Source organism: Cibotium barometz, chromosome 27, assembly GCF_041138505.1.
Source record: "Cibotium barometz isolate CiBa-2024 chromosome 27, ASM4113850v1, whole genome shotgun sequence".
In the NCBI taxonomy this organism is placed as follows: domain Eukaryota; kingdom Viridiplantae; phylum Streptophyta; class Polypodiopsida; order Cyatheales; family Cibotiaceae; genus Cibotium; species Cibotium barometz.
In genome coordinates, this window is record NC_141072.1 from 47,547,779 (window position 1) to 47,569,448 (window position 21,670).

Here is a 21,670-nt window from a genome sequence, read left to right on the forward strand (position 1 = left end):
CCAGACCCTCTCTCTGATTACACCCTCATAATAGCGTTATGCTTTAAGAACATGCTTTGGGACCCAATGAGTAACAATCTGAGGCTTAGGACGAGCTTGACCCTGATGTTTGCAAGGCTCTTCATAGGACTCAGCCAGGACCCTTCAAAGGAGAAGGGGAGAAGCTAGGCGAGGCTGTGGAGAAATGGGTGGAAGCCATGGAAGAATATTTTGACGTGACAGGCTACAATGAGCGGAGCAAAATGGCTCTTGCCCGCGGCTGAAAATAGTGGAAACAGCCAGGGTAGCATGGAGGAACACTATGACACCAACCGTCTGGACACAAATACTCAGTCCCCTGGAACGACCTAAAAACCTATCTAAGAAAGAGATTTTGTCCCCCTGGATTTTTGGAAACCAAAATGAACGAATTTTTAGAGCTAAAGCATGAGAGAAAACCATCGAGGAATATCACCAGGCCTTTGCTCTTCTACTCAAATATTCACCACCTCTGTAGATGAAGAACAACTCATGGCCAGGTTCTTTCGGGGAATGAACGAACCCTTGGACACACTGGTCAAAAATGTTAAGCTAGTGTCCATGGCTGAAGCAGTAAGAATGGCAAAAGATTTTGCCAAAGCCTTTATAGTAGTAAAGGTCCCGCCAAAGCTTGCACCCTCTAACTTTAAAAGATTCCAAGCCTAGGGAGGTACTTCAAACTTTCCACCCCCGAAGAGGCAGCAAGGCCCGAATCATAATCAGGATGCAGGAAGGTTCTGAAGTGAAGGAAGACCCTTCCCCCAGAATACTTTCTCAGGAGCCCCACCTCTTTCAAGAAATCAGAGGGATGAGCTCAGAAGTGAAAACTGATGTTTTGGGTGCCAAGGTTTTGGTTTCCAACTAAAAGATTGCCCGACTCTTGCCATGTCAAGGGGACAGGGAAGTCCAGGACCCTAAGTTCAGAGACCAACCCCTTCATACCAGTCTAATCAAGGTCCATCTCGCCCAAGCCAGGGAAACCCTAGAAGAACTCTAGCCCAGCCATCTGCCTCTGTCCAGAGCAACCTCAGAACTCCTTCCCAGAACTGGGGCAACCAAAGAGAAAGAGTTCCACCTCAGACTACAACAACAGCCAGAGCAGTCACAATTTCAGATGTAGTAGAAGAGGAAAGAGGGCAGATCTATGCTGTAATTGAAAACCAAGGGCCTAACCATCAGTTCTCAGTCATCCATACTCCAGCAGAGTATCAGGGTAAGCCTTTTGATTGATTTAGGCAGTTCTCATTCATTCATTTCCCCTGGATGCTTGCGTAAGCTAGTCTTAGAACAGAAATCAGGGAAACCTATGCAAGTTGAATTGACCAGTGGGAAGATTCTTTTCACTCACCATGAGACAGATCTTATCCAGTTCAATCTAGATGGTAATGTAACTGACTTCAGTTCAAAGTCTTACCTCTCGGAGTTTTTGACGGGATCCTTGGGATGGATTGGCTCCACAAAAATCAAGCTGACATACACTGTCACAATGGGACCATTTCCTTCCATGACCTTCACGAGAACAAAATTCAAGGAACTGGAGTTTCTGGATCCCCAGACCTTCAGTTAGTAAAAGCTTCTAGGTTGTTGAAAGGACTTAGAAAGAAGCAGCAAATTTATGTTGTCAAAATGAACCCAGTAGACTCAAAGCTTAAGGCTAAAGAACCAGAATGGTTAAGTGAATTTGATGATCTATTCCTAGTAGAACTAACTGAAATGCCTCCAATTCGGGAAGTAGATCATGTGATTGAATTGACCCTCGGAGCTCAGCCAGTAGCCCTACGCATGTACAGGATGCCAGTTCCTGAAGCCATCAAACTCAAGGAATAGCTTAGACAGCTGTTAGAACAAGGGTTTGTAAGACCCAGTGTTTCACCTTGGGGTGCGCCATTTCTCTTTCAGAAAAAGAAAGATGGAACACTTAGACTCTGTGGGGACTACAGAGGTCTAAACCAACTGATAGTTAAGAATAAGTATCCTATCCCAATAATTGATGAGCTTTTGGACAGGCTAAATGGAGCCCAGATCTTCACAAAGATAGATCTCCAATCCGGGTATTACCAGATCAGGATCAATGATCAAGATATACCGAAAACAGCCATCAATACTCGCTATGGGCATTATGAATTTACTGTCATGCCGTTTGGATTGACAAATGCCCCAGCTACATTTAATCGCTTAATGCAGGACATTCTCAGAGAATACTTGGATGATTTTGTTCTAGTTTTCTTTGATGACATTCTAATTTACTCAAAGAATGCAGCTGACCATGAGACTCATGTCCAGAAAGTCCGTGAGATTCTAAGAAAGCACCAACTCTTTGCCAAAAAGAGCAAATGCACTTTCTCTGCCAACCATGTTGAATACTTGGGCTTTTTGGTATCCAAAGATAGAATTTCTCCAGATTTCGCAAAAGTCCAAGCAGTCACATAGATTAGCTTGAAACAAAGATAGTAGTGAAAGAAGTCAGAGGATTCTTGGGATTGACTAGTTGGTATAGAATTTTTATACCAAAGTATGCTCTCATAGCTTCCCCCCTGACTAACCTTCTCAAAAATAATACCCCATTTCAATGGTTTGCCAGGTGCCTGATAAGCTGAAGACCGCCTTGGTAACGAGTCCCGTTCTGAAGCTGCCAGATTTCTCTCTACCCTTTGAGGTAGTAACTGATGCAAGTGGTTTTTCCCTGGGAGGTGCACTCATGCAGGAATGTCATGCAGTGGCCTATGAATCCCGAAAGCTCAGAACGCATGAGAGAAATTATGCTATTCACGACCTGGAATTACTTTCAGTAGTCTATGCCTTAAAGTTGTGGAGACATTACCTACTAGAAAAAAGATTCACTTTGATGACAGACCATCAGAGTTTAAAGTGGATATTCACTCAGAAGGACCTCAACATGCGCCAAAGAAGGTGGATGCAAACCCTGCAAGAATTTGATTTTGAGATCAAGTACCACCCAGGCAAAGAAAATGTGGTAGCAGATGCCCTCAGCAGAAAAGCCTCCTTGCTTGCAATTACTGTAATATCAAATCCTTTGATTATTGAAGCAAGTGAGAAGATCATGCAGGATAGATTCTTTGGCCCTATTGCTACCCTACTTATGCAGGTAAGCAAAACTCCTCAAGAGTTGAACAGAGTTCAAGGGTATAGCATGGATGATGGCATTATGTATTATAATCGCAGGCTATGCATTCCCAATGATGAGGGAACCAAGGACCAAATTTTAAATGAAGCCCATGACAGCCTTATAGCAGGACATCCAGGTTTCATCAAGACCTACATGTCTGTAAAGAAAAGCTTCTTTTGGTGTGCAGGTCTGAAAAAGGATATACTGAATCATGTATGTCAATGTCTGACATGCCAAAAAGTCAAAGATGAAAGAGTAAAAATGCCTAGGAAGTTACATCCATTGGACATCCCCCAGATGAAGTGGGAATGTATCAGTATGACTTTATTACTGGATTACGTTCAGTGCAATCAGGTTACAACTCCATTTTTCGTGGTAGTTGACAGACTAACCAAAGTTGCCCATCTGATCCTAGTAAAAGAAACCTACACTGCAGTGGATGTGGCCAGAGTGTTCCTCAAAGAAATCTTCAGATTGCATAGCCTACCCAGGAGAATAGTAAGTGATCAAGATCCCAAGTTTACTTCAAGGTTCTGGATTCAAGGTTCTGGACTGCATTTTTCGAAGCAGTGGGAACTTTCTTGGATCTCAGCACAGCTTATCACCCTGAGACGATGGTCAAACTGAAAGGGTAAACCAAGTAATTAAAGATATACTTCGGTCATACTGTGGCAGGGAACCCAAGAAGTGGCTAAGCTATCTGCACCTAGTCGAGTTTGCCTACAATGCTTCTTATCACTGAAGTATCGGAATGAGCCCTTTTAAAGCTCTGTATGGACAAGATTGCTTAACTCCATTAACTTGGTCCGACCCATTGATTAGGGTCGAGATGTCCAGACAGATGCTTGATGACATGGAGCAGTAGATGCAGTCAATTCGTAAAGATATAAGAGCTTCCCAAGATAGACGAAAGCAATATGCAGATAAGAAGAGGATAGACAAAAAGTTTGAAGAAGCAGATATGGTCTTCATTAGAGTACGGCCCAAAAGAAGTTCTCTACCTCTTGGGAAGTACAAGAAGTTATCCCCCAGATATTATGGACCATATCTGATTACAAAGAGAGTAGGTGACTTAGCCTATGAACTTCTTCTACCTCCTCATCTCAAAGTTCATAATGTATTTCATGTAAGCCTTCTAAAGAAATATGTGCCAAGCCCAAATCATGTACTGGATGATGAAATCCTAACCTCTTCAACCCAAGGGCAGATGGAACTCCAACCTGAAGAAATTATTGATGTTCGAGAAAAGATTCTCAGGAACAGAATTCTCAGAGAATTATTGGTAAAACGGAAGTTCTATCCTTTTGAAGATGCCACCTGGGAGAATGAAGTCGATCTGTTTGCGAGATTACTCCCAGTTTGCGAGATGAGGGCATCTCGCGTTTTTCAAGTGAGAGAGAATGTAAGATTCCTCCCTAGCCTCTCAAGAGGTCCAACATCTTCCCCTGTAATCAAATCCCTCTTCAGAAATATAAAAGATCTTGTTTCTACCAGGTTTTGGCCTAGAGAGAGAAAATCTTCTAGAGAGTGGTAAATCAATTTTTAAATATTTTTAGATAGAAAAATACCTCATCTTATTAAAATAAGTTCCCCTGAAATAGAAGTTCAATAAGATTTTCAGAAGGTGCATTCGAAATTAAGTATAATCTATTCAAGAGGCATTATCTTGGGGGTGAAGATTTTTTTCGAAATTTTAAATTAAGGTTCCTATGGACCAATAAGATTCATCCAAATGTAGGGAGGAGATAAATAGAAGAATAAAAGAAAAATCCCCAAAAATGAGTAAATACTCACATAAGATGAAGAGTTGACTAAGGACAAGGTTAATAGTTAAAAAAGAGAGATATTTAGGTGAAATGATGCATTTTTGACACCTCAGTATGGGGGAATTCCCCTCATGAAGGAGGTGCCTATTTCACATGCTTGAGTTTCAAACTCCCGAATAATGAGAATTTTTTTCTCTCTCCTCTCTCCTGTTTCAACTAGATCCAAAAAGTGAGCAAAACTGACGCAAAAATGGTCAAAAATTGACCAAATTGATGTGGAAAATTCTAGAATCAATTGGCTTTGTTAGAAGCTCACTTTTCCTATAAAGAAGCCTTCCCCTTTGTTGAAACTCAATAGTGTTTTGCACTGTTACCCTGCCTCTCCCAAGTGTCAAAAACATTGAATTTTACTCATAATTCATTAGTTTTTGACCTTCCCTCTTCCAAAAGATTGGTGGGCCACTCTTGTTTTCAAACAAGAGTAGAACCCTCAAACCATCAAGCCAAAGGAAAGCTCTCAAATTCATTACTAAGTTGGAGATTCTTCTCTTTTCCATTCATTTCATGATTTTTTATGATTTTTGTCTTCTCTAAATTGCAAATGATGTTATGCCTCATTGAAAAATGACCTTCCAGTCTCTTCTTTAGTAAATCCAACCATTCTTATCCTAGATGAATGATTAATGAATAAAATCAAGTTTTTCATAATATTTCTCTTTGATTGTTTACATTAGAATAATTCAAATACTCTTGGTAAACTTCTAATTAATTTTAGTAAGTTAAAATTTGAAAAATGGTCAGCCATACAAAGGAAGTTATGGCAAAAGTTTTTGAACATTTGTGAAATAAATTTTATCTTTTATTAATCAAAAAGAGTAATTCCTATCATTAGAGTATTCTAAAAGTGTTAATTTCATTCATGCATAGAAAGATGCATATTGATTAATTTTTATTAAAGAATGATTTTTAATAGAATTAAATTCTATGAAAGATACTTATTGATCATTTTTTTAATTATGAAAGTGTTACTTTCTTCATTATGGATTTTTATGCATAAAAGTATATCTTTTTTTAATTACAAAAATGTGATTTTCATCATAAATGATTTTTATGTATAAACATATGCATAAAAGATATTTTCTTTATATCAAAAGTGTGATTTTCATCATAAATGATTTTTATGCATAAACATATGCATAAAAGATATTTTTATATCAAAAGTGTGATTTTCATCATAAATGATTTTTATGGATTAACATATGCATAAAAGATATTTTTTTATATCAAAAGTGTGATTTTCATCATAAATGATTTTTATGCATAGACATATGCATAAAAGATATTTATTTATATCAAAAGTGTGATTTTCATCATAAATGATTCTTATGTATAAACATATGCATAAAAGATTGTTTTTTTTATCAAAAGTGTGATTTTTATCATAAATGATTTTTATGCATAAACATATGCATAAAAGATTTTTTTTTATATCAAAAGTGTGGTTTTCATCATAAATGATTTTTATGTATAAACATATGCATAAAAGATATTTTGTTTTATATCAAAAGTGTGATTTTCATCATAAATGATTTTTATACATAAACATTTGCATAAAAGATATTTTTAATGTTAAAAGTGTGATTTTCATCAAAAATGATTTTTATGCATAAACATATGCATAAAAGATATTTTTTATATTAAAAGTGTGATTTTCATCATAAATGTGATTTTTTATATGTTCTTGGCAACCCAGTAATAAAATCCATGGAAATACTTTCCCATTTATTACCTGGGATTTGCAAAGGATGCAATAGCCCAGCTTGTCTAAAGCGCTCAGCTTTATTTCCTTGACAAACTTGACACTTGAGGACATAATCTTCTACATATCCTTTCATCTTTGGCCAATAAAAAGTGTGTTTCACTAAAGCTAATGTCATGTGTACCCCAGGGTGTCCAACAGAAGGGGCGTCGTGACACTCCTTAAGAATCTTGGACCTAATGTCCGAGATCTGTGGTACACAAATTTGGTCATTACGGAATAGTAAACCATTCCGAATCATCCACTGACCTCCTACAGCCTGAATGGTAGGCTGCTCAATCACTGAGTCTTGGTCAATCAATAAGCTCTCGTCCTAGATCTTCTGCCAATATAGACCAAAATAACTATCAGTCCTACAAAGCCCTCTCAATGACTGAAATAAGTCATTAGAAATCTCGATGAACGACAAAGTATTCAGCTCTTTAGTTCGACCAAGCGCATCTACGACACTATTGATGAACCCTTTTTGATAACGAATCTCAAAATCAAAATCTTGCATTAACTCAGCCCATCGAGCTTTCCTTCCTCTCAAATCATCTACATCACACATACTTGATTGACTGATGTGATCAGTCAATACGATAAACTAGGAGCCATATAAATAATGTCTCCAAACCCTGAGAGCATGAGAATGACAGCATAAAGCTCCTTCTCAAGGGTTGGCCAACGAGATTGAGTGTTGTCAAGCTTTCTACTCTCAAAAGCAACAGGTCCACCATCTTGAAATAGGGCAGCCCCAATTGCATAGTCACTGGCATCAGTCTCAAGAACATAAGGCCTACTAGAATCGGGTAGTGTTAAGATAGGTGCTTCCTTGACTTTATCTTTCAAAAGTCTGAAGGTCATATCCAAATCGATATTCCAAGTGATAGGCTGATTCAACTTACATCCACGACCTTTCAACAAGTCGGTCGTTGGTAGTGTGAGCTGAGAGTACTCCTGCACAGATTTTCAAAGAAAAATAACAAAACCGAGAAAAGAACGAAGTTGTTTCACAGTCTGCGGTATAGGCCAAGCCAGAACCTTCTGAACTCGGTCATAGTCAATGCTCAACCCGTCTCTAGTGATCTTGTGTCCCAAGTAAATGATTTCTGTCTGAAAAACTCACATTTACTTAATTTAGCATATAGTCAATTCAATCTTAAAATAGTTAAGACAATCGTGAGGTGTCTAATGTAATCCTCAAGAATACGACTATATATATTAAAATATCATCCAGGAACATAACCACAAATTTTCCCAAATGTTCACGAAAAAGATTGTTCTGGAAAGTGGCTGGAGCATTGGTTAACCCAAAAGGTGATACGAGAAACTCGTAATGGCCATTACCTAGTTGGAAAGGCGGTTCTTTTGACATGCCTTTCATGAATACATATCTGGTGATAGCCAGTACATAAATCTATCTTTGTGAAATACTTCGCTCTCCGGCTAACTGGTCAATCAGGTCATCTGATCTAGGAAGAAGATAACGGTTCTTGATTAACAGCCTGTTCAATCTCTTGTAATCTATACACATTCTGCAGGTGTTGTCCTTCTTTCTCTTGAGGAACACAAGTGCACCCCAAGGTGATTTACTTGGATGGATCTAGCCCATCCTCAAATAATCTTCGATTTGTAAAGGCAACTCATCTTCCTTAACTTGGCTCATCCTGTAAGATGGAATACTAACAGGTTGAGCACCAAGGACCAGGTCCATACAATGATCTATTGCCCTTTCAGGTGGTAAGCCTAATGACAGTTCCTTAGGAAATACATCTTGAAACAAATCAAGTATCTTCTTTAATACTTTGCTTTCAAACACACTTAATTCATTAACATCCATAGTAGGTATGAGAAATAAAGAAAGTGGAATCAAGACACAATGGAAAGCATTATACAAAGAAGAATCCATTATATTTCAAAAATCAACTGTATTTAATGACTAGACCAATCTAGATGGACCTGAAGAGTCTTAAAACCACTCAATCCCTAATAACAAGTCGACATGCTCTAGACCAATCTAGATGGACCTGAAGAGTCTTAAAACCACTCAATCCCTAATAACAAGTCGACATGCTCTAGATGCATATTATAGCACTCCACAGTGGCGCATAAAAACACAACCTCATACGTTTTTCTTAAGATGAAGCCCATCTTTCCAAGAAAAATGCAGACCAACACCTTGCCTGATGAGCTCATTGACCTCATCCACGCTCTTTTTCGTTATTTCAAGGCCCGCATGAGCTCTCTCTCTCTCTCTCTCTCTCTCTCCTTGTCTGTGCTACTTGCTTTCTTCCTTGGTTTTCTTTCTCTCTGTCTGTGTGATGTAATGCATGTGAAGAGGTGCTATCGAGTCCATCTTTGTAAGCCCTTTCTCTGCAAACGAAACTGCATCACGCGTAATAGCATACCCTAGAACACAGGATGGGGTAACTTTTCACAGCATGCAGGCCATCAAGAAGGTTGCGGGCTTCAGTTGTTTCTTGAGCTTAGTGTCTTGCACTTTCTCGTCTCCTCTACAAACCTGCGGGGGCGGAGAAGCGCATTCCTCCAATGGAAATATGACTACTCTGCTATACAGGATGACTCTGCTCTACTACAAGAGCATGCTGGGTAGAAAAAGCACTCAAAACTTGTTGATGCAGATTCGATTTTGCAGAGAAAGGGCTTCCAAAGATGGACTCGATTTTGCAAACAAAGGACTCGTGAAGATGGACTTGATTGCAAAGAAAGGCCTGGCGCAAGCTGATGCAAGCCTTGAAATAGCAAAAAAGAGCACGGATGAGGTCAATGAGCTCATCAAGCAGGGAGTTGGTATGCGTTTTCCTTAGAAAGATGGGCTTCATCTTAAGAAAAACGTATGAGGCTTATTTCTCCCTCTTCTGGCTGTGTTTTATGGGTCCTTATTTCTCCCTCTTCTTTCTTTGTTGTTGCAAGAGTAATTCAGTGACAAATCAAGGAGTAATTCAGTGACAAATCAAGGAGGAGCCAAATTTTGTAGTATGTAGCACAAGCTTAGACCCACTAACTGTTCTCACAGGCTTATACAAGAGATCGACATCTCCTTCCTTTCATTACTTTCTACATCACAATCTATCGTTAAGTTATTTCACCCCATCAGAAGGCTATGCAGTATGCAAGTTTTTGGAAGGTTTTTCCATCACAAGGCATGTGTAGTATGCCATCTTCTTGTAATTGACATTTATCACTATTTAACGTAATACATCCTACAGGGATTACAATAGCTATGAAATCTGCCAAGTTTCAACTTAGGCTACATCATGAAAGTGTTGCTCTTTGCCCTATGACTGGTTACATGGAAATAGGTTTGGACAAATGATAATATATTCCTGCTTATGTTGTGTAAATTCTTGGTGAAACTAGTGTGTAAAATATTGTGGTAGACAAATTTGGTGGTCACTGTGCAAATACATAAGTTTGCGTTTACTGTGCAAATAAATAGTTTGTCATTTTGTCTTAGTTTCTCGCAAAGAAGAGTGTGGATGTCTCATCCTCAACCCTCCAAGGAAAAAAGAGAACTCTTTGTGGTTGTTCATTAGGTCTTTATGACATGTTTTTTCCTTCTCCTCCTTTTTTTTGTTTGTGCATGTCGTCCTGCCTATTTCTTTACTTCATCATTATCATCAAGATCTTAGCAGTTTGGGGGCCCTTACAATTTGAAAAATATATGTTAATCTTGTGCTACTAACCTCAAAAGCAGCATGAAAACAAATCTTTGTGGAAGGTAACTGTTGGTACAGATCCTTGATGCTGTAACTTGTGATGTCAATGCTTTCTCAAATCTATCTTGATGCTTTCTTTTCTGGTAAGGCAGTTGCATGAAAAGCGTTGCTGACAATGTGTGGAGCTGAGCATATACGGTCAATAAACAATTCCATTGCCTAATATGAATTATTGTCCATCCATTATCATTATTTTGTATGTATGTTACATAAATATATATACATATATGTCATATGTGCGTATACACATATATACGTGTGGTTGTATACACACATGTAAGTATACATATACATACACACAAACACACACGTGTGTGTATATATATGTATATATTTGCACACGTGTATACATATATATATTTACACACGTGTGTGTGTGTGTGTTTGCACACATGCATGTGTGTGTATATATATGTATACACACATACACACATGTATGCATGCATATATATACATATATATATATACATACATATGTGTGCGTGTCTCTTCGTATACATATACATATATATACACACATACATATGTGTGCATGTCTCTTCGTAGATATGGACCAATAGTGTTTAAAGCTACAACTTCGACGGACGCCCATAATAGTGTGACGGAGTATTTATGGCGATTCTCGCTTCAAGAGCGTGTGGTAGAACAAGTTAGGATGAAGTCCTAAGGGATGTACTTCATGGATATATTATGAGAGTAGTCATTGTAATAGCATTACACCTCTTATGAGCCTAAAGTGCCTAGCGATTTGTGTGAGATTTGGTGTAAAATAGCTCTATTTTTTATTTTTGAAAAGAATGTTTTTTGCTTAAATTTTATATTAATTTATTATTTTTGTTTTGGTGACTTTTCATATTCTGAGGGCTTGCACATAATTTGTATGAGGCTTAGTTTACATCCATTGCATCAAACAATGCAAGAGTGTAATTTTTAGTAAATGTTAGCTTTCTTTTTAGTGTTAAACATAGAACTAAGATCATTAATTCTAGTTTAGTTGTGTGTTTGTTGTTGAAATTGTTTGGATTAGAGTGTTAGAAAGCATTAGGAGTAGCTTAATCTTTTGTAAAATTTCTTAAAACCATCATAAAACCCTTGAATTTGACTAATTTCTCTTAATGGATTGGTTTGTCATCAAAGGTGATTAATCTTGTTCAAAAGGCCAAAAATTTAAAAAATGTGTTAATTGAAATCTAAATGGATCATGAGTAGTCGAAATTGGTGTTTTTGAGTGTTTTGAAAGGATTTAGATGCATCAAAACACCTAATCACAATTTGACTCTTTGTTTAATTTTGCCTTAAAAGAGAAAATCATAATTAAGAGTCTAATTAATCTCTTATTTTAAATTAATTTATACAATTATTGATGCAAAAAGATTAGCATTCCCTTGCTCTATCCAATGATGTGCTCAATTTTATGAATTAATTAGAGATTAATAGTTAATTAGTCTGATTAATGTAAAAGTGAGATTAGTGAAAGAATTAATCTTGAATTAATTAATCTTTAATCACTTTTTTACATCACCCCATTCAATGAGTAGATGCTCATGAGTTATCAAAATTGTTCATTTTGGAAATCATTTATGAAGGGTGTAAGAGGTGTCATTAAAAGGTTGACTTTTTTTTATTCTCTTACTTTTTTGGAAAAATGTCCATGCCCCTTTCATTTTAAATTCAAAAATATTTTCCCCAAAAAAGAAAAATTCGTATTTCCCACTAGACTCCAAAAAAACAAGGCCGTTCGACCGTGAAAAGGTCCGCTAACCATGAAAGTGCAGGTCGTGAAAAGGTCCACCCGTGAAAGTGCAGTCCGTGAAAAGATCCGACCGTGATCCGACCGTGAAAGTGCAGTCCGTGAAAAGATCCGAACGTGAAAGTGCAGGCCGTGAAAAGGCTGGGCTGTGAAAAGATCCGACCGTGAAAGTGCAGTCCGTGAAAAGGTCCGACCGTGAAAGTGCAAACCGTGTGAAAAGGTCCGATCGTGGAAGTGTAGGCTGTGAAAAGGTCAGCCCGTGAAAAGGTCCACCGTGAAAGTGCAGGTCATGAATGAAAAGGTCCGATTGTGAAAGTGCATGCGGTGAAAAGGCCCGATTGTGAAAAGGTCCCATCCGTGATAACCAAAAAAAAAAATTCGAATTTAATATTTCGTGGAGTTCGGTTCACGGCGTGAAAACCCTTAAGTTTCATGACGTGAAAACCTAAGGTTTCACGCAAAAAAAAAATCAAATTTTATACAACTCGTGAAGTTCGTTAGTCGTCGTCGACGTGAAAAGGGATCCGTCAGAAACCACCCTTGTTTGGAGGCATATATCTCCTGAACCGTATATTCGATGAAGGTGCTCTAGGCCTCATCGGAAAGTTGACATCAAGCTCTTCGACCTTGGACTTGGTTGTCCGAAGTCAAAATCGATCAATTTGGTCTCCGACCAGCAACCTCAAAATTCGGCCCAAAAGTTGAGGCAAAAAATCTTGAAAAATCGTAAAAATTAACGCGAAAACGATGACGAGCCATATTTGGGCTACTTTTTTTGGGTCTTAACGACAAAATCAAGAATGACTCAAGGAAACAAAGTTGTAGTACTCCAAATATACTACAACTCCCTCATACAGAGTTTTTCAAAATTACTTTTGGAACACCCTTAAAAACGTGCTGCAAAACAAGGAAAAAAATTCTCAAAAATTTTTTTCGTCTTGAGCCTGTCATGGAAAATAGGTTTTAGGACCTCTTCTTCCATCTGGGAAGTTTCTAGCATACGCTTTTTTTGAAAAAATATCTCAGGTCGTTCATGTGCGTATAGCGCCTAAGCTAATTAGGACAAACGGACACCCATTTAATCCAACAAAGAGTATGCCAAGCCTCTTGAGGCTGTACGGACTGTGGGAAGGTAAAAAAAGAAAAAAAATAAAAAAACTGTGATTGCTCATTAAGGAGCATTTCGGTACTCTAACATGGCCATGATAGAGGGATTGCCCAAGGATCACACAAGCACTGAACCCAATGGCTAACGTCTTCGAGCCATTGAGATCTATGCCACAAATTCACCTCCCAATGCCATTAGCCATGCCATAACAAGCGTGTCATCAAGTTTTACACCCCCTATCACTTCGATCCCACCGGGCTTTGGTCCCTTGCCTAACATTCCCACAAATCCTACAAGTAATAATCCTTTCTTGGATGCCCACACCTTGGACATACTGACTAGTCTAGGAAGGGGGGTGGCCCAAGGACTCACTGAGTCTCTTCTAACAAGAGCACTCACATACAGCCTTAGTGACTCATACAGAAATACGGCTGTTCAAATTTCTAAAATTATAGGCAAATACCACAGAACAACAGACCTTATTCAATTCATTCAAATGTTTGAACAGAGATGTGAAGCCTTTGGAAATCCCAACTGTCCCACTAAGGTACATGCGTTGAACTTATGCTTAGAGGGAGAAGCTAGTCGATGATTCATCGCATTGATGCCGATGATCAAGACCAACTTCAAAATCTTGAAATCAACCTTTATACATGGCTTTTCCAGACAAGGTGATCAGTGGAGTTTAGTAATAGAACTCTATTCAAATGAGTGTCAACCAAATGAATCCATTAGAGATTTTATTCTTAGGATAAAACTCTTGGACTCACGTTGTGAGTCATGGAAAAAATTAAACAATGTTCAATTGAGGAGATGTTTCATGATGGGCTTGAAGAATAACAGCTTACAAAACTTGATCATTGTATCCAATCCGAAAACACTCGATCAATGTTGCTAAGAAGCAATACGTTTAGATGACAACATGCTAGAAGATGAGCATTCTACGAGGTGTTCCTCATCTAAACTAAGTGAAGCAATGACAAAAGAAAGATCCATCTCGGAATTGACATTCCTAGAATTTTATACAACCTTATTGAAACCTTACAGCCAACATCTCTAAGAGAGGATAAAAACCTTCAAACCCAGACATCCTTAATGCCTCTAAAAGCGAGGAATGAGATGCCTTGTGTTGAGTACAATCACTACGACCATCCCAATCCTCATTGTGCATACAATGCTCATGTTCTTCTATACTACATATATTGTAAAACCTTTGATCATGATACTAAAAAGTGTCCTGCTTCATCCACAATGGACTCAAATCATCAATCTCGTGTGCACCAACAAAAACAGTCCAAAGGGTAGAAACTGCGTAGGAAGCAATTAATCGAACACTTCAGTGTTTCTATTGTCGTGGACCTCAAATGTTGGCAGACTACATAATTTGGAATACTTCCATACCCATAGTCACTGACAACTTGCAACCAATGTGTGAACGATGTGGCATTGATCACAAGTTCCAAGATTGCCCAGCACCAGTTGCATCAATGTAGCTTGTCTCACAAAATACAACTCTTAGCATCTTAAGTGTACAAAATGGGAAACTGGCCACGGTATCCTTGAATGTGCTTATACGCTTACAAGCCAAAGCACGAGAAACAATAAAAAAGAATGCAAAAGATAATACCTCAACATGGGTAGAAGAACATGATTTAAAACAGAACCCAAAAGAGAAAACAAAACCTTCTAAACCCAAGAAAGACAAAGGACAACAAACTGTCAAAAACCAAGGTCGAGTTAAAAGACAGGGAAAAGGAGCCTATAGATGACATAAACCCAAAAGGGAACATAAACACAAAAGAGCCAAAAGCTATACATGATGCAGAAGCATTCACCTCACAGACCACCATACAAATCTCGACACCCATATGTGTGACACGAAATACAAAAACCCAAAAGAAAATTCGATCTCATCGCATGGATAAACATAATGACAAACTGACAAACCAAAGAAAGTCAAAAAATGAAACAAATTCTAGTACATCACTAAGTGAGGATGAAACAAGTTCTTACTCTTCGCTCAGTGCACCACATAGACCAATCAAGAAACTAGAACCCACTCAACCACCCAAAATAGATAATAATGATCACATGGAACGTAAAAAGCAAGCTCAAGAGAGCATGCTTAGCTTGGTTGAATGTCTTACAGGGTCATCGATTGTGATTGAGTCTCCTAATGCCAATCCTAAAATAGCAACCAAAATACAAAGCCTAGATGAATACCGCTTCCCCTTTCAAGAGGAAGACATTCTCTCTACAGAAGAGTCATCTTGAACAGATTGTACAAACTATACGCTTGCGAAAGCACGTGAGAAATTTGATAATTTCCTTTTACAAGATTAAAACAGTCTCTCAAAACCTCATTTGGAAGAATGCTCTTCTCTCATAATAAAGCCAGCATCACATCAGCACTTGCACCTTTAAGGGCTCAACCTAAGTTATACACAAGGACATAAGGAACTCCATAAAATAGGACTGTGAGGATTCGCATGTTTTTAAACAGACCTCATTAAGAGTTGTCAGAGGGCCAAGTGTGCCAGTCTACACATTGGGTACTCTTGAAAAAGCTGAAAGCCAAAATGAGGATGAAAGAAGTGAATGGGAGTATGAAACAGAAACGGGATCTGAAGCTGAGTCAATAACCGAAAACATCCATGGTTCTTTTGAAAGATTCTATCATGGTATGGTTGAATTTCCCTATAGCACGTAGTAATGATATTAAGTGCAAACGCGCATTTATTAGCCCTCGAGCTAGTCATAACATGGTGAGTGACAATAGACACTTGGGTGTCATTGGAACAACCTAAACTCATCCCTACAAGCAATAGCCTTGCAAAAGGAGCCAATGGACAAACCATTGAAGTTCCTGATTACTTCTCAGATACACTACTCAAACACTCGATGGCGACATCAAATTTACATTCCATGTTACCCTAGATTCCATTGAGTATGATGTCGTCCTTGGTGGCACTTGGATAAATGAATCGTTGTATTCATTAGGTGAATCCATGCAAGTAATCACCTTGAACACTCCTACAGGCAATATACAATTGCTATTTAGGAGAGGAAGAAACCTTATAGAAGCTGGAACTTCAAATATATTTTACAGAAAAGATCCTAAAGATTCTGGTTTGACTAAAAATATTAAATAAAATCACCACAGCTCAAGCACAGCTTTATCCAACACGAGAACACAATCTCATGACCCTCAAGCTATGGGATTTGTTAGGTCAACCAACACTCACGGCACATCCTCAAAGATTACCTTTACACAAAACTTGAACATGCCATGTATGGGGTACTTTGAACATACAATGTATATTGAAACTAACCCCCTTACTTGCAAGTTTTTTGTGGTTGAGTATGTTGGATAAATGTAATCCCAACTCCTTAGTCCAATTTAATATGTGGTGGTTAGTCTAGTGGTCAGTGGTTGGTATGTAAAGTCTACAAATGGTTGGTGCATATGGTTCATGCAACTCGTGCAACTAAAAATAGGGTAGATGAGTCTCTAAATAAGGTATAAGTCGTGATCAAGTGATTATGTAAGTTTGGTTCATGCCTAATCATAATTAGTGTCTTCTTGTGTTAATCTCAAAGCAATTTTCTGCATATACCAGTTTTTATCTCTCATATTCATGATGTTTTGTACAAGCTTTGATCCACCTTGAGTATGTTTTGATCAATCTTCTTAGTTGAATTATCATATCCAACATTTGGTATCAGAGCATGACCCAATTAGGTTTACCTGATTAGCAAAAACCTTAATTTTTCTCTTAATCACCATAGCCAGTTTTTCTTTGTTTGGACAGCATGCTGTAGATTGCTTCCATGCTTGCATCTGAGGAGATGATACTCCAATATTTTGATATAGCCTTCTTTCTTTGCTTCCACGCATGCCCTAAAACGAAGATCATAGGCAGATTTCATCGCTGCTGTACGAATTTCTCATCGCCATCAACGCAGCCCATTTTCTGCTAATCGAATCCATTTGCCGTCGTCTCTACAAATTAGCCTAATTCCTTTTAGATGATTCAAGGCTATCATGTGAGGATTCAGCATACCAAATCTTGAAGCATTTGGTTCACCAGAGCTGCTGTACGGAGCTGTTTTCCAGTTGCCTATTTTCTACTTGTTTTGCCTCCAATAACATGGTGATTATTATTTTGATTTATATTGATGATATTTTTATTATTTGGGCCTAAATCATCTATATGAGCAAGTTATCAACATCAAGCATCATATTTCATCATCATGAGCTCCAAATTTCTCGACAAATTCAACGGAACTGGGTTTCATACCTGGCAAATCAAGGTGAAGGGCTACCTCATGAAGAAAAATCTGTGGAGTATGGTCATGCCACTTACTGAAGATGAAGCAGGTATTTCTGCTGTAGTTACAAGAGCTACAACGGCTACACTTCAAGCAAAAGATGAGCAAGCACTTGGTATTATCATTACTGCTTTAGAAGATGATTTTATTCATTATATTGATAATGTTGAGTCATCTATGGAAGCTTGGGAATTACTAGAACATAATTTTGGTGCAAAGGCAAAGCATTCCAAGATCAGTTTGAAGATGCAACTCTTTGATCTAACCGTGGAGAGTAATGAAAATTTAACAGCTGTGATTAACAGGTTGAAGAGCTTAATGACACAATTGGTTTATGTTAAGTCTCCTGTTCCTGAAGAAGATGCTATTGCTATTTTGCTTAAAAGCTTACCTTCAAGCTTTAGACAAATTGTGACAGTACTTAAAGAGAAGGAGCCAGTCCCTTCCTTGGAAAGTATCATAAATTCTTTGCAGGAAGAAGATAAGAAGATTACAAAGGATGTGATAGATCCTTATGCAGATGCTATTACTTCGACATCGGCAAAGAAGAAGTGTACTATTTGTGGTCGTACAAATCATCTTACTAAGGATTGTTTCTCCAAACATCCTTGTGAGTATTGTGGAAAGACGAATCATCCATCCTCAAAGTGCTACCAAAAAGATCAAAAGCTAGCAAAGGCACATGTGGTTGAAGAAGTCAACCAACAGGAAGAAATAAATCTTTGTTCTAGTCTTAGTATAAAAGATGTAGATGATGAGTATGCTTTTTAAATTATGTCATGTATGTGGTTGACTCAAGACTTATGTTGTTCCAACTTGACGAGTTGTAGAGGAGAGTACACCACCCTATGTTGTTGTTCAGGGGGGACTCTTACTCATTGTGTCAAGGAGGTATGTTAGTCTTGTTCATGTTCTTGTAAGAAGTTAAGGGGGGATTGTTTGGATAAATGTAATCCCAACTCCTTAGTTCAATTTAATATGTGGTGGTTACGCTAGTGATCACCAGTGGTTGGTGTGTAAAGCCTACAAATGGTTGGTGCATATGGTTCATGCAACTCATGCAACTAAAAATAGGGTAGAGGAGTCTCTAAATAAGGTACAAGTCATGATCAAGTGATTATGTAAGTTTGGTTCATGCCTAATCATAATTAGTGTCTTCTTGGGTTAATGTCAGAGTAATTTTCTACATATACCAGTTTTTGTCTCTCATATTCATGATGTTTTGTACAAGCTTTGATCCACCTTGAGTATGTTTTGATCAATCTTCTTAGTTGAATTATCATATCTAATAGAGTATGTGTTGGAGCAGATTTAATCTTGGGACATAAATGGATTGTTGCTTCCCAAGCACCACTGTGCTTTGTGCTAGCGATAGAGTCATCATGATGGTCAACGACAAAAAGTTACCAATACCATATTGCAAGGAAGAGGATCCAACCTTAATGGATATCTATGATACTGAATGCAAAAGGATACAAACCTCTTCCACAAAAGCCCCTCTACACAATGATCCACCATCTACGTCAACAAACAACTCCAACAAAGCCTCTACTCCTTCAACCCCATCCTCATCTATGACGTTCGATGCCAAAATCTCGCAATCAACAGCTATTCCTAGAGAGGTTCCCAGAGCCCAACCATCTATCTCTAATAAGGTACTCAAACAAAAGGCCCCGGATCCTATGCACCTTCATCCACAAACATCATCAAAGGAGACAACCACATGCTCAAAGGCTTCGTCGCCAGCCACTCCACAAGAGACTCTAACCTCATCATCATCAACAATGTCCATGAGTCTCAAACCTGTAGCCTCAGCACCAACCAAAGTTAAGGAGGGCTCCAAACCTTCCACATCAACCCTAAAGAAAATCCTAAACAAAGCCTATGTATCACATGAGTTCAAGGGGTATTTAAAAAACCCCTTGTCAATTTTTCATGATAAAATGACCCCCTTTTCTCTATAGACTTATGGGTTTTTTTTCAAAACCGACAAAAGAAACCCCTTCTGTAATGTATTTCTATAAATTTACCTTCAAAATTTTGAATTAAAAAACCCCTTCATTTGAACTCACGTGCTATACTTACATATTTTTAGGTGAACCCACCGAGCTCTACACCATGGGATATGGCCTACAGTGAGCCCAAATGGTAGTGAAAGGTGGAGAAACTCCATAATTAAAGTCTTTAGTTCATCTTTATGGTGCATTGTAGACTATTGCATCATCAAATCTTCCTGTGGTGGCGTGGCCGTGGGTGAGGGCCATGGGGTCGAGCTCTGCATAACTCAGTGGCTCTGTCGAGTGTCACACCTCTCGGCCGAGCTTCTACACTAGCATGTGGTCTGGGTATGATGGGTGGATTGGCCCTCGGAGTGCTAGTATGGAAGAAGTTGGTCAGAGCTCTCTATGCTGGTTCTCAAGCAAGTACAACTGATCTGGATCTCACTAAGGACTCCATGTGTCTACAAAGCTCTAGAAGAAAAAGTCCCAGGCATCTCTGATGATCCGAGAAGTCCATGATCCTGGAAAGTGATCTGAACCCAGCTCGGAAGAGGCAGTGGAACCTCCCGAGAGAGAGAGAGAGAGAGAGAGAGAGAGAGAGAGAGAGAGAGAGTTGGAATTTGGCTCTCAATGGGCATGAACTATGGTTATGGTATGGACATTCAATAATGGTAGTGGTCATGGACATTACGGATTAAAGAGGACATGTGTGTTGTTAAAGGTTGTTGATCTTGGGTTAGCATGGAACTCAAATTTAGGAATTTTGAGAAATATGTACAATTTTGGGACAATTCTTTGTTAGATCCAATACAATGTTTACTGTGCGATATGCAAGATTTATTATTGGATGTTCTCAACAAGCATTTGAATAATGTGATATGATTTATATACTATTGTACATTTGTAACAAGTATATATGATGTTGGTGGGATGTAAATTTGCCTGCACACACACACACACACACATGCGCACCAACAATTTTGTTTATATCACATAGCCTCCAGTTGACCATCAAACACAGAAACTTTAACAAAGAAAGGATATTCAATGTAACTTTAAGTTGTAAGAAAGACTAGGTGATAGAATTAAAAAAAACACCATCTGTATTGAATCGAAATTCTTGAACAATGGGTGAACCATAAATCTAAAAGCTTAAGAAAGCCTTACAATCTGAATAATGATTGAACTATGAGTTTGGTAGCTTCATACAACATTGCTAAAAGATTACGAAGCTAGTTGTCCATGTGCTAACAAATCATTCTTGCTCAACTGCACTGATGTGTGATGGTGCCTCACTTTCATGTTGATTCAATTGATTCTGTTTGGCTTTGAGTATTATAGCCTTTGGAATCTTGATTTTCTCTGGAAGTCGTCCACCCTTGGGCTTCCATGCCCAAATGATGCAGCTGGTGTCTTCCCAGTGCTGAGGATCATTTTTGTTCTCTCGCCAATACTTGTTCCAGCAATCCTTATTATAAACCTCCACATCACTTGCATTCTTCTTCTTTGAAATTGGTGCCTAATATTGTATCTGAACTTGTAGGTAGTTTATCGAGTTGTTGTTTTGATCAACATCACTTGCTGTCACTCCCAACCATATTGGGTAATTTGCATCACAAGGTTGTACAAGCACAAAATCTCCTTTAGACACATCAAGAGCCGGGTTGTTGAACTCTTCTGCAGGTCTGTTGCGCATTGGGGACCACAATAATGGTCCTCATTTACATCAAACCCTTCATCTACATTATCCTCTACTTGAAGGTTAAGAGGCTCAAATTTTTCGCATACATTCCTTGGCCAAAAGTCATGAAATCCAATGTCTTCCCTTGCACTAGGGGTTTGCATGTTTAGCATAAGATTCTCCCAATAGGCAAGGACCGGATTGATCCACTTAGCATAATCACTTTGGTCTCCTTTCTCTTGCAAGTGCTCTTTCCACCAATTGACATGTTTTTTTAAGCCCTCCACAACCTTCTCATTTTCCTTAACATACTCAAAGGGTGGCAATACTTTTGGAAAACCTTCAGG